Source organism: Canis lupus, chromosome 33 (assembly GCF_048164855.1).
Source record: "Canis lupus baileyi chromosome 33, mCanLup2.hap1, whole genome shotgun sequence".
NCBI classification, from domain to species: domain Eukaryota; kingdom Metazoa; phylum Chordata; class Mammalia; order Carnivora; family Canidae; genus Canis; species Canis lupus.
In genome coordinates, this window is record NC_132870.1 from 28,138,714 (window position 1) to 28,149,127 (window position 10,414).

The window sequence follows — 10,414 nt, forward strand, 5'->3', positions numbered from 1 at the left end:
GTTGGCCAGAGATCATCTTCTTGGTTTGAAAATGAAGACTATCAGAGTGGGGGGAGGAGAGGGTGGAGAGAAAAGGTCTTGAGAATAGTTCTCTCCATGTAAAGTACTAAATTGAACGATGTACCAGTAACAACAGCAACACAAGAACAACCACAAAAACTTGACTAATGTTTTTGGATACAGTAGAGAATGAACCCAGGTTTTCAAAATCTATCAAGTAACTATATTCTGCATCACAGAGCTCATAACCACACTCCATGAGGTTCATCAATTCAGAATTTGGGTTCATCGGTAGGTACACTTTTAGAACCAACAATAATCAGCGCTTCAATCACCCTTGTCTTTGTGTCACTACCAAAAAAAAAAAAAAAATTACCTCACAATTGTGTCCCTCCTGGACTCCACTGAATGAAACCAGTTGTTTTCACAAAACCGTTGGCATGTTTCTCAAGCCAAATTCTAAACATCCAATCTTCTCTCCACCTGAAACATGCAGTTAGAAATGTAGCATAGAAAACAACATATTTTAATAATTCTACACCCGTCTGTCCTTTTGATATTGATTTGCTCCGGAGTTCAGTTCTTTGCCTGCTCTTTTTTCCTTCTACATATGTGTCTCTGGGCAATTTCATCCATTTCCATAGCTGAAACTACCATTTCAATGTTGATTAATTGCAGACCTATTTCCAGTGCAAACTCACATGCCTAATGCCTACTAGGCATCTACGAATATTCCATGGGGAAAAGAAACAAGAGAGAAGACTGCACTAACATTTGTTGAACATCTACAAGGCCCCAGCACTTCAGACTTTCCTCAGTATCATTTATTACCCCAAATCTCTGCCTCCTCTTACATATACTTCATGCTTCATGGCTCCACCTTCCACCCAACCACCAAAACCAGAACCTGAAGAAAAGTCAACCTAGACTCCATGTTCTCACCTGGCCACATGTTCGACTAGTAAGAAAACATTATAGATTCTGCCTCAAAAAACATAAAAATTTTTATTTTTTAATGTAATCCTTTGTCTGCATCCTCATGGCTACTGCCACCATCCAGGCCCTTTTTCCTTTTTACACGGGATTATGTAGCCACCCAACTCTTCTCCCACCCTCTTATCTTGGCTTCAGCAAGTTGTCAAAAAGGCAAATATAATCACGTCCTTCTCTTGGTTAAAATCTTTCAATGACCATCAAGTATCCTCACAAGAAATCCAGATTCATTTCCTGCTGGTCCCTTTGACACAGCATCAATGCTAATCTGCACACATTTTCCCAAGTATGCAACGTTCATTGCACAGGGCTTTTGTACATGCTTTTCTGATACCTCCAGAAAACTCTCCCTGTCTTCTCCTCCCCCTCACCTTCTCAAGTGGCCATTCTCTGTGATTGTACAGCTCTACAATAACATGTCATGCTGCATTCTTTTCCTCAGAGTGATCTTTTGGAACTTTTGAATTGAGAACTTCTTGAAATCAGACACTGTCTCTTTCACCCCTATGTCCCCAGCATCCAGCACAGTGCCTGGAACGTAGTAGGCTCTCCAAAGAAATTGAGCAAACAAGTTAATGTGCCCCAAGTTCCTTTACCCACCTGTGACATAGGAAGCTATGACATGTTTGAAAGGTCATAAGATGCATGGAGCAATGCATCAACTGCTAGTTGATACCTTGACTACTGCATACTCCTAATTGAAGCTCTCCTAGTCACTCAGTTATGCACAGTTAGGAGTTTTTCTCTCAACTCTTATACAAGCATATTTCTAATCAAAAGACAAATCTAGCTAATCAGAACAGATGAATTTTGCATAAAATTTAAGGTGCCTTTGTGACTTAGGATGGCAAACAGAGACTCAAAAAGAATGAAAGCTTTGGAGGTGATCCTATAGAAAAGAGTTGCAAAGCTAGAAGGAAGAAGGGAGGATGGGTGCTCTATTCTCTACACCACACTGCCTCCCTGTGGGAGTTTTCTGGGTAAGGATGTACCTAAAGAAAAGCAAATCCAGTTTTACATGATTGTAAAGTGGTTGTAGCCAGATTTTATGTCCATTTATACCAAAAATCCACTCCCAAATACTAGGTTATGAATGGTGCCAGTGGGGTGATTTATTTTCTGAAAGACTGATGCCCACTTTTATGGATCTGGAATAGAAACATTTTGTTAATTTAAGAATAAGTAGTCCTGGGAATGATTTTTTGCAAATGTCAAAACCAAGAAATGAAGCAACCACAGTCTAATTGTTTTCTTTTTACTACTTTGAATAATAATTATACTTTAAAGGTCTTAATCATTTAATTTACTTATGAGAAATATATAATCCTAAAATCAATGTCCCTAAAAATCAGAAATTGCAAAAGGAAGACCTTCCATTTGCTATGGACCAAACAGAACATTTTTAACTTAGTTTTTAAATTATTTAATTACAATGATCAAAAAATCAACATAGTCATTGAAATGAATGTTTCCTCCCCGCCTGGTAGCTCTCCTGAAGCAGAGATTGACAAACTTAAAAGACATCAGACACACTTCTTTCTGCAAGTTAAAATGGTACAACCAGTGTGAGAAACACATCAACAGTCCATTTTCATTTACCTGGTAGAAGTAGTAATTCAGGAAATGGAACTTTTCAAAAGAAAAAAATTTTATGTTTTAGGCACAAAATACATTTTTCGTGACCTCAAGACTTATTTATTTAAACATGCCCCAAGTTTCTAACAACATTCAGGCATCGTGGCAGAAAATGGTCTTAGTCTTTTGTTTCCACAGAAGGCTTTGAGCAATTTCCAGAAATGAAATAATTGCTCATGATCTACCTTAATACAAATATCTAAAGCCTCTGCTTTTGAATTTCCGGAAATCTCAAAAGTATTCAGATTCATGACTTGACTATTTCCTGACCAGTTCTCTTTGAAGTGGTTCTGGATCCACGCTATTATTTGAAAAGTCTGGCTGCCAGTAAATAGTTGCTATTTCCTTGATGTCTGTGGAGCTGCTTTCTTTCCTGTGACCTTTACCTGTGGTACCTCTTGCCGAGGCCTCAGATTCATGTACATGTCTGTGTGCTCTGGTCCATACATACGGTCCTTGTTAGATGCTTTTACTGCTTTTAATCTTAATGGGAGGAGAAATGTCCACAGCTTCGACTCCGCTGAAACTACATTTCTATTTTCTCCACAGGTCAAGTTGCTTTATTTACTATACACACACAAATAAAAACTTGAATAACATTTTCTTTTTAATGATGGGCAATGAAAAGTACACATGCCATCCACATGACAAGCACATGAATTCTGCATTTCTGTACTAGTATTATTAAATACCTCAGAGATTAATAGACAATGGTGTGCATAATGTTTTCTTATGAGCAATCAGAGGCATTAATTCAAGACATTGCAAGAGAAAGAGTTAGCCTGAGGGGAAGATTAAGAGAAAAGAGAGAGGAGAGCTAAGGGAATCTGCCTGGCACTCTCTCAGAAAAGAGAGGCAGATACTTCAACATACTATAAACTCAAGCCAAAGGGGGAAATGGGATTGCTAGCATGAGGAAAAATGTGGAAGAGGAAGTAAAGCAAGACTATTTTCCATTTTCTCTCCCTTATACGTCTGGGCTTAAAAGGTACAAAAGAGAGACTACACTTCCGAGTCAAACCACCTGGACTTAATCTGGAACTTGTCACTAATTAACTGTATGACCTTGGCCGAGTCAACCTCCCTGGGACTGAATTCCCTTATATTTAAAATGAAATAATAATTAGATAATGACTAGATAAATAGGACTGTTTGGGTAGTAAAAATCAAAAGCACATTCAAGGACAGTTGGAGGCCATTCACGGATGATTCAAGGGGGATTGACTTGAGTCTCTATTCTCATGTTTTTTTAATCGGATGTTGAACACAATTTTTACTTTTTAAAGAAATACTTCACTATTCTTCATTAGGAAAGAAGGGAAGAGATGGGAAGGAGAGAAATAGAAGCAAAAGAACTAGCCCAGAACAGAAATAATTTGTGGGTGAGGGAAAAGATAAGGGAGAAAGCACCAGCTCGACAATAGAGAGACAAGGTAGGAGACCCAGGAAAAGGGAATGCTTTGAGACCCAAAGATATAAATTGCCATGGCATATGCAGGTAGCAATATGTTCTTTGGTACTGATAAATCTGGCATGTAAGGAGCTAGAGAGGAAGGTTTTCTGTGCTAAGAAGCATGGACTTAATCCTGTCATCAATAGGACTCACTAGAGGGTTTTAAGCAGGTTAGCAAAGTGGGTAAGAGCATGGCCTCAGAAGCCAGACTGCTCAAACCAAATCCTAGCTCAGTCACTTGTCGCTTAGGTCATTTGGGGAAAATACTTTACCATTCTGTGCCTCAGCTTCCTCATCCAGAGAGTAGGGATGATATTAGCACCCACCTCATAGGGTGGTTGTATTTGTCTGAGTTGATGCATACAAAGTGCCTAAAGTGGTGCCTGGCACAAAGAAATCACTCCATAGATAAGCACTGTGACTATTACAATCAAATTTTCAATATATCAAGGTAATTCTATGGGATGTTTCTTAAGGTCCTATGCGTAATTCATGTGGAGAATTGAGATGAAACTATGAAGCAGGTGTTGGACTAAGTTTGAGAATTTTCTGTAAATAATATCATATTTTTCTCCCTCTGAATGAATAAAGCAAGTCACAATGACCTGTTGAGACTCAGAGAGGAAATATGTTTGGGATTGAAAATATACAATGGATTAGAACTTATTTATACTGGTCAACATGACCTAACCATAGAAATGTTTTTATTATATCATTCATCAGTAAAGTTATCTCCCTAAATCAGATTAATCACTGGAGGTAAAAACAACTATCCACTAATCATCTGTGTGGCTTCTGGGGTAAATAAGCCAATGAAAATGAAGACATTCTCTTGTAATATCCAGCTGCTGAAGAGATGGTTCAGGAAGAAGCTAGCTTTGGATGCTAGGATGGAGCTAAAGTAGGGAAGCCATCTCTGAGAACCGGGTCCTGTGAGCATGGGACCCCTGCGAAGGATATACTGTCAACCTGCTGGCATGATGGCTCAGTACCCAAGCCACTCCTCTTGCTTTCCCTGGCCAGTAAGTATGGGAGCCTGTACAATGAAGCCATGAACTAGAAGGGAACTTTAAGCCTACAAGATACATTTCTATTGGGAAGAATGCATATATCCAAAAAGACCCAACCTGGGATCACAAGAGAAAGAATGGGAGTGTAGAGGGAGATGATGACTAATATCAATTTAATGTTTTCCCATGTATGGTTTCCTGAATCCAACAAGTAGGTCTCCTTTCCATCTTTAAATGTCTGGAGTAAAGAGCAGTAGACTTGGTCCAATCATACATGTGAGCTAGGGAGAATTGAAATCAGCTATCTCTCAATTATTCAAGTCACTCAGAAATAATTCTGATAGTATTAAGTCTACAGCTCTGATGGATTTATTGAAGGCAGGAAGACCAGTTAACAAATTATCACAATAGTCCAGGCAAAAGATCATGAGGAGTTGAACAATGGAAGTGAAAAAAGCAGATTTAAGAGTCATCTGAGGGAAGAGGAGCATGCTGCATGCAGAGCAGTGTGGGCTAACACTTGAGCTTGTACACTCTGGAATCAGACTGAACAGATTCCAAATCTCAACTCTGTCACATACCAGCTGCATGAGCTTGGACAGATTATTTCACTCTTCTGTTCCTTAGTTCTGTCATCTAAAAATGAGGTGCAACATAAATCAGGCCAGAACTAGGACAGAACAAGTATAAAGCCCATACTTGCACAACCCTGAGAGTGGGCTTCCTTCAATTTTATTCCCTAGGCACCTCACTTGATTCATCCTAGTTCCAGCGCTGATAAAGAATACTGACTTCATAAGGTAATAATAGTGATTAAATAAGTTAACATATGCAAAGTATTTAAAAGCACTGCTTCTATGTTTAAGAACATATAATAAATGCTAGATCATTAATTGACACTATTATTGATTAGGTTTGAAGGGTTAATAAGAGGAAATAAAATTTTAGGCGGACTCTCATTTTTCTGGCCTAGGTGTTGTGATGAATGCTGTTGTCACATGCCAAAGGAGAGAGAGAGAGAGAGAGAGAGAGAGAGAGAGAGAGGAGAAAGAACAAGCTGAGGCAAAGGGTAAATTGATGGTTGGATTTGAGGTATGTATGGAGCAATTGGGTGCAGATTACCAGCAGCAGTTAAATAACCATCTCTAGGTACCTTATTGGCACCTAAAAGTGAGGATTAGACATACACTCTCAATAAGAGTGAAAGATGCCTTGGTGGTAGCAACAACAGAAGTGGATTATATCACCTAGGAAGCCAAAGTAGGTACCTAGTTTGTTCTGGGAAAGAAACCTGACAACTTCTTACCAGAATACCCATGAAGACATAGAAAGAGACAAAACCTCTCAGTACCCTGAAGCAGGCCAAATAAGCAACCTAATTCCAGAGTCCAGAAGTATTTCTACTTAAAATCAAGCCAAACCCATGAAATAGACCACCAGTGCTAGATCTCCTTTTGCCTACTTCCCCAAAAGTCAGTAGGAAGATTTTTCATTCTGGAAGTCAGGAAATATCTTAGTTGCAGTGCATGTATGGAATTTTAGGTTTATTTCTCCCTGTCCTACTGACTTTACTAATACTAATACTTGGGTTTAAGAGATATAATGAATAGTCTATTTCAGTAAAACCAACTGTAGTCAACTAGGGGCTATAAATCTGTGGGAAATGGGCTAGCTGTGCACATACATTCACTTGCCTTTAGCACACTGGAGGAGACTCCTCTAAAACCACTTGGCCACACATCTTGCTTTGTGAAACTCTAAATATGGATAGATTTATCTTTTGAGAACACAGAAAATATAGAGCTTTATAAGGGAAAATTCTTCAGTCTAAGGAAATGAAACTTTTTAATGAAGACTCAGATGATCCATACTGCAGGAGGCTGGAAATATTTTAGATATTTTGGTATCTTTAGCAGAATTTAGGGAGATATTGTCTCTAACAGACAAGAAGAGACTGAAAGAAAAAAAAAGAGAGTAAAATACAAAAAAAGTAAGATAAAATATATGTGGTACGGAATGATGGAAAGAAATGAAACTTCAGTAATATATATCCTTAAAGAAGGCAGTATTATTGAAATGTTGAAAAATCAAATCAATGTTATAAAGGAAAAATTTGAAAAGATCTACCAGAGATTAGATTTTTTTAAAAGACAAAGAGATAGTGATAAAGAAAAAATAGCATACTCGGAGAAAAGAAAACAAAGATTTAAAGTAAGAATTTTAGCATCCTAAACAAAGAGATTATCATAACTGGATCCCACACAATACTTAAAAACATAATTGAAGGGGCACCTGGGTGGCTCAGTGATTGGGCGTCTGCCTTTGGCTCAGGTTGTAATCCCCGGGTCCTTAAATCGAGTCCCCGCAGGGGGCTCTCCGCAGGGAGCCTGCTTCTCCCTCTGCCTATGTCTCTGTCTCTCTCTGTGTGTCTCTCATGAATAAATAAATCTTTAAAAAAAAAAAAAAAAAGACTGAATTTAAAAAAACTTTGTTGACTTGAAAATAAAACACCCTGAGTTCTCATATGAAGAGACACTGTATTTTGGTAAACTCAATAAAAGGATATAGCTAAAATACATTTGGCAAAATTTTGAACGGCAAAGAAAAACACAAAAGGTCTACAAGAAAAGAGAGGATATTTTTTCAAAAGAATAAAGCTCCATTGGTCATCAGATTTACCAAAGAACACTTAATGCCAAAAAGAGAGAAAAAGAGAGAGAGTCTATAGACCAAAACTCTTATGTTCATCCAAACATGTAAAGGCAATAAAATATATTCTCAGTGATACAAGAGCTTAGAAAACACACTGTTCAGGGATCCCTGGGTGGCGCAGCGGTTTGGCGCCTGCCTTTGGCCCAGGGCGCGATCCTGGAGACCCGGGATCGAGTCCCACGTCGGGCTCCCGGTGCATGGAGCCTGCTTCTCCCTCTGCCTGTGTCTCTGCCTCTCTCTCTCTCTCTCTGTGACTATCATAAATAAATAAAAAAAAAAATTGAAAAAAAAAAAAAAAGAAAAAAAAAAGAAAACACACTGTTCAAAGATCTTCTTGGAAAATCTTAGAGACTTCTAGCAAATACAATCAAAATTAGAGATAATCACTGTCTGTGAGGATTTCCGTGTTCTGGCTCAGAAATACAGATGGATGATGCATGGTCAGGTGGATTCTGCTGCCTGGAGAGGAAAGCTTGATTGTGCTTCACCCAGCTTCTACCTGCTGCTTCCTCTCCTTCTCCAGATCAGGAAGTTGACCTTGTGCCACCCTTTATCCCACAGTTCATATGAAACCTATTGCCATCATTGACAGCACATAAAATAATTGCTGATCCTATTCTGCTACCTCCTTGCAAATAATAAAGGAAATATTTAAATGATTAGACATTGCGGTGAGAGAATAAATAAATTCTTTTTATTTATCCTCCAACCAAGAACTGCATAAGGCAACATATTGATTATTTCTATTGCAAAGGTTACTTGAGTGATGATTTTCTATAACACTAGAACCCATATTGGCCAGACAAAATCGTTGGGATTTTTTTTCCTTTACAAAAGATTAATAGAACTCGTGCTGTAGATGTTAACTTGCCAAGCACCTCTTCCTACTATATCTTAACAGTAAGGAAATGCACAAATGCCAATTGTAGCTATCTCTGGGGGGATAAAATTAGTGGGGGTTATCAGTGTGGATGATGACTAATCAGTGACATCAAGGAAGTCAAAGGAGAAAACATAATCAGATTATCAGATATTGCAAAGGCCAAGTATACCATGACTTAGAGGTCTCTATTGGATTTGACAAGGCAAGAGCTGTGTCAGTAGAATTGTGGTCACAGAAATCAAATGGAATAATTTGAAGAGTGAAAGGAAAGAGGAGAGAGGTAGGGTCTTGAAAAGTTATCAGAGGTTGAGTGCTCAAGGTAGCTGTCATGGGGCAAAAGGAAGGGTTCTCATCCAAAGCATCTAAAGCAGTATACTGTTGGTTTCATATGCAATTACCATTCTTCTCTTGCCTCTTAAAAATCATCCCCAGGGATCCCTGGGTGGTGCAGCAGTTTGGCGCCTGCCTTTGGCCCAGGGCGCGATCCTGGAGACCCAGGATCGAATCCCACGTCAGGCTCCCGGTGCATGGAGCCTGCTTCTCCCTCTGCCTATGTCTCTCTCCCTCTCTCTCTCTCTCTCTGTGACTATCATAAATAAATAAATTAATTAATTAATTAATTTAAAAAAATCATCCCCAGTATCTTTTGGAAATCTATGTGGTTTCAATGAATCTTACTCTAGTTTTCTATGAGAGTGGCTCCCATGGCCCTCGACCGACCCAATCAGGGCATTCTATTCTCCTGACACAGGGACTGGTTCATGGGCAGATATTGGGTCTATACTGGTCCAAACACAGGGACAATAAATATTTTTGTCAGGAATTCTAGGCATGGTTGCCAGTGCTGCCTATGTCACCCTTCTAAGAGCTACATTATATTTCATGTGAATTGTGCCCCCTAGAATGGGAACACAGTGGCCCTGAGAGATGTTCTCTCATGCTCTAGAAAAATGTACTGTGAGGATACCATCTTGTTTGTGGCCTGAAGAAAGAGAGGAGAAGGACAAAACCAGTATGTGAAAAAGCTGAGTGACTTGAGGAGAGAGTAAGTCACAAAGCAATACAGCAAGAACCTAGACCAGACTTCCACTGCAACTGTCCTATCCAGATTTTTTCATTAACATGAGCCCATAAATTTTATTTATTAACCCAATTAGAGTTGAGCTTTCTATTATGTACAATAAACATTATTCTTTTTTTTTTAATGATATGATACCTTCCTTCCTTGTTGGTTCTTACTGCAAACATTCTATGCAAGGCTTAAGTTCCTTTCCCCCACCCCCAAACAAGCAGGCAAAGTCACCTACATTCTCCAGAAGAATAAAGATTAAAATTTCATAGGACATTTCAGGAATTTACCCATGCCTGGGCCAGGAAGGAAGACAAGGCAGGGCTTTGAAGCCCATCTTATAGTAAAATCAGTTTTGCGTCAGCAAGCATCCTGCGGTTTTTCTTCTTTTTCCCATCATGTACATAGTCCCTGGGTAGATGTCCAGGTATAAGGACCCCTAAGTTCCCATTCTCCACATTTCCACTAGAGTAAGCCTGTGTTCATGTCTCACTTAATGCATTTCTTACCTTACTATTAGTAAGCTTTCCATTTTCTTCTGTATATGTATTATCTTTGTGTACTATTTTATCAGTTCAGGAAAGTTTATTCTGAAAAAAGACATTCAGTTCAGATTTATTTCCATTACATCATCATAGACAAATGAGTGTCTTTTCCAC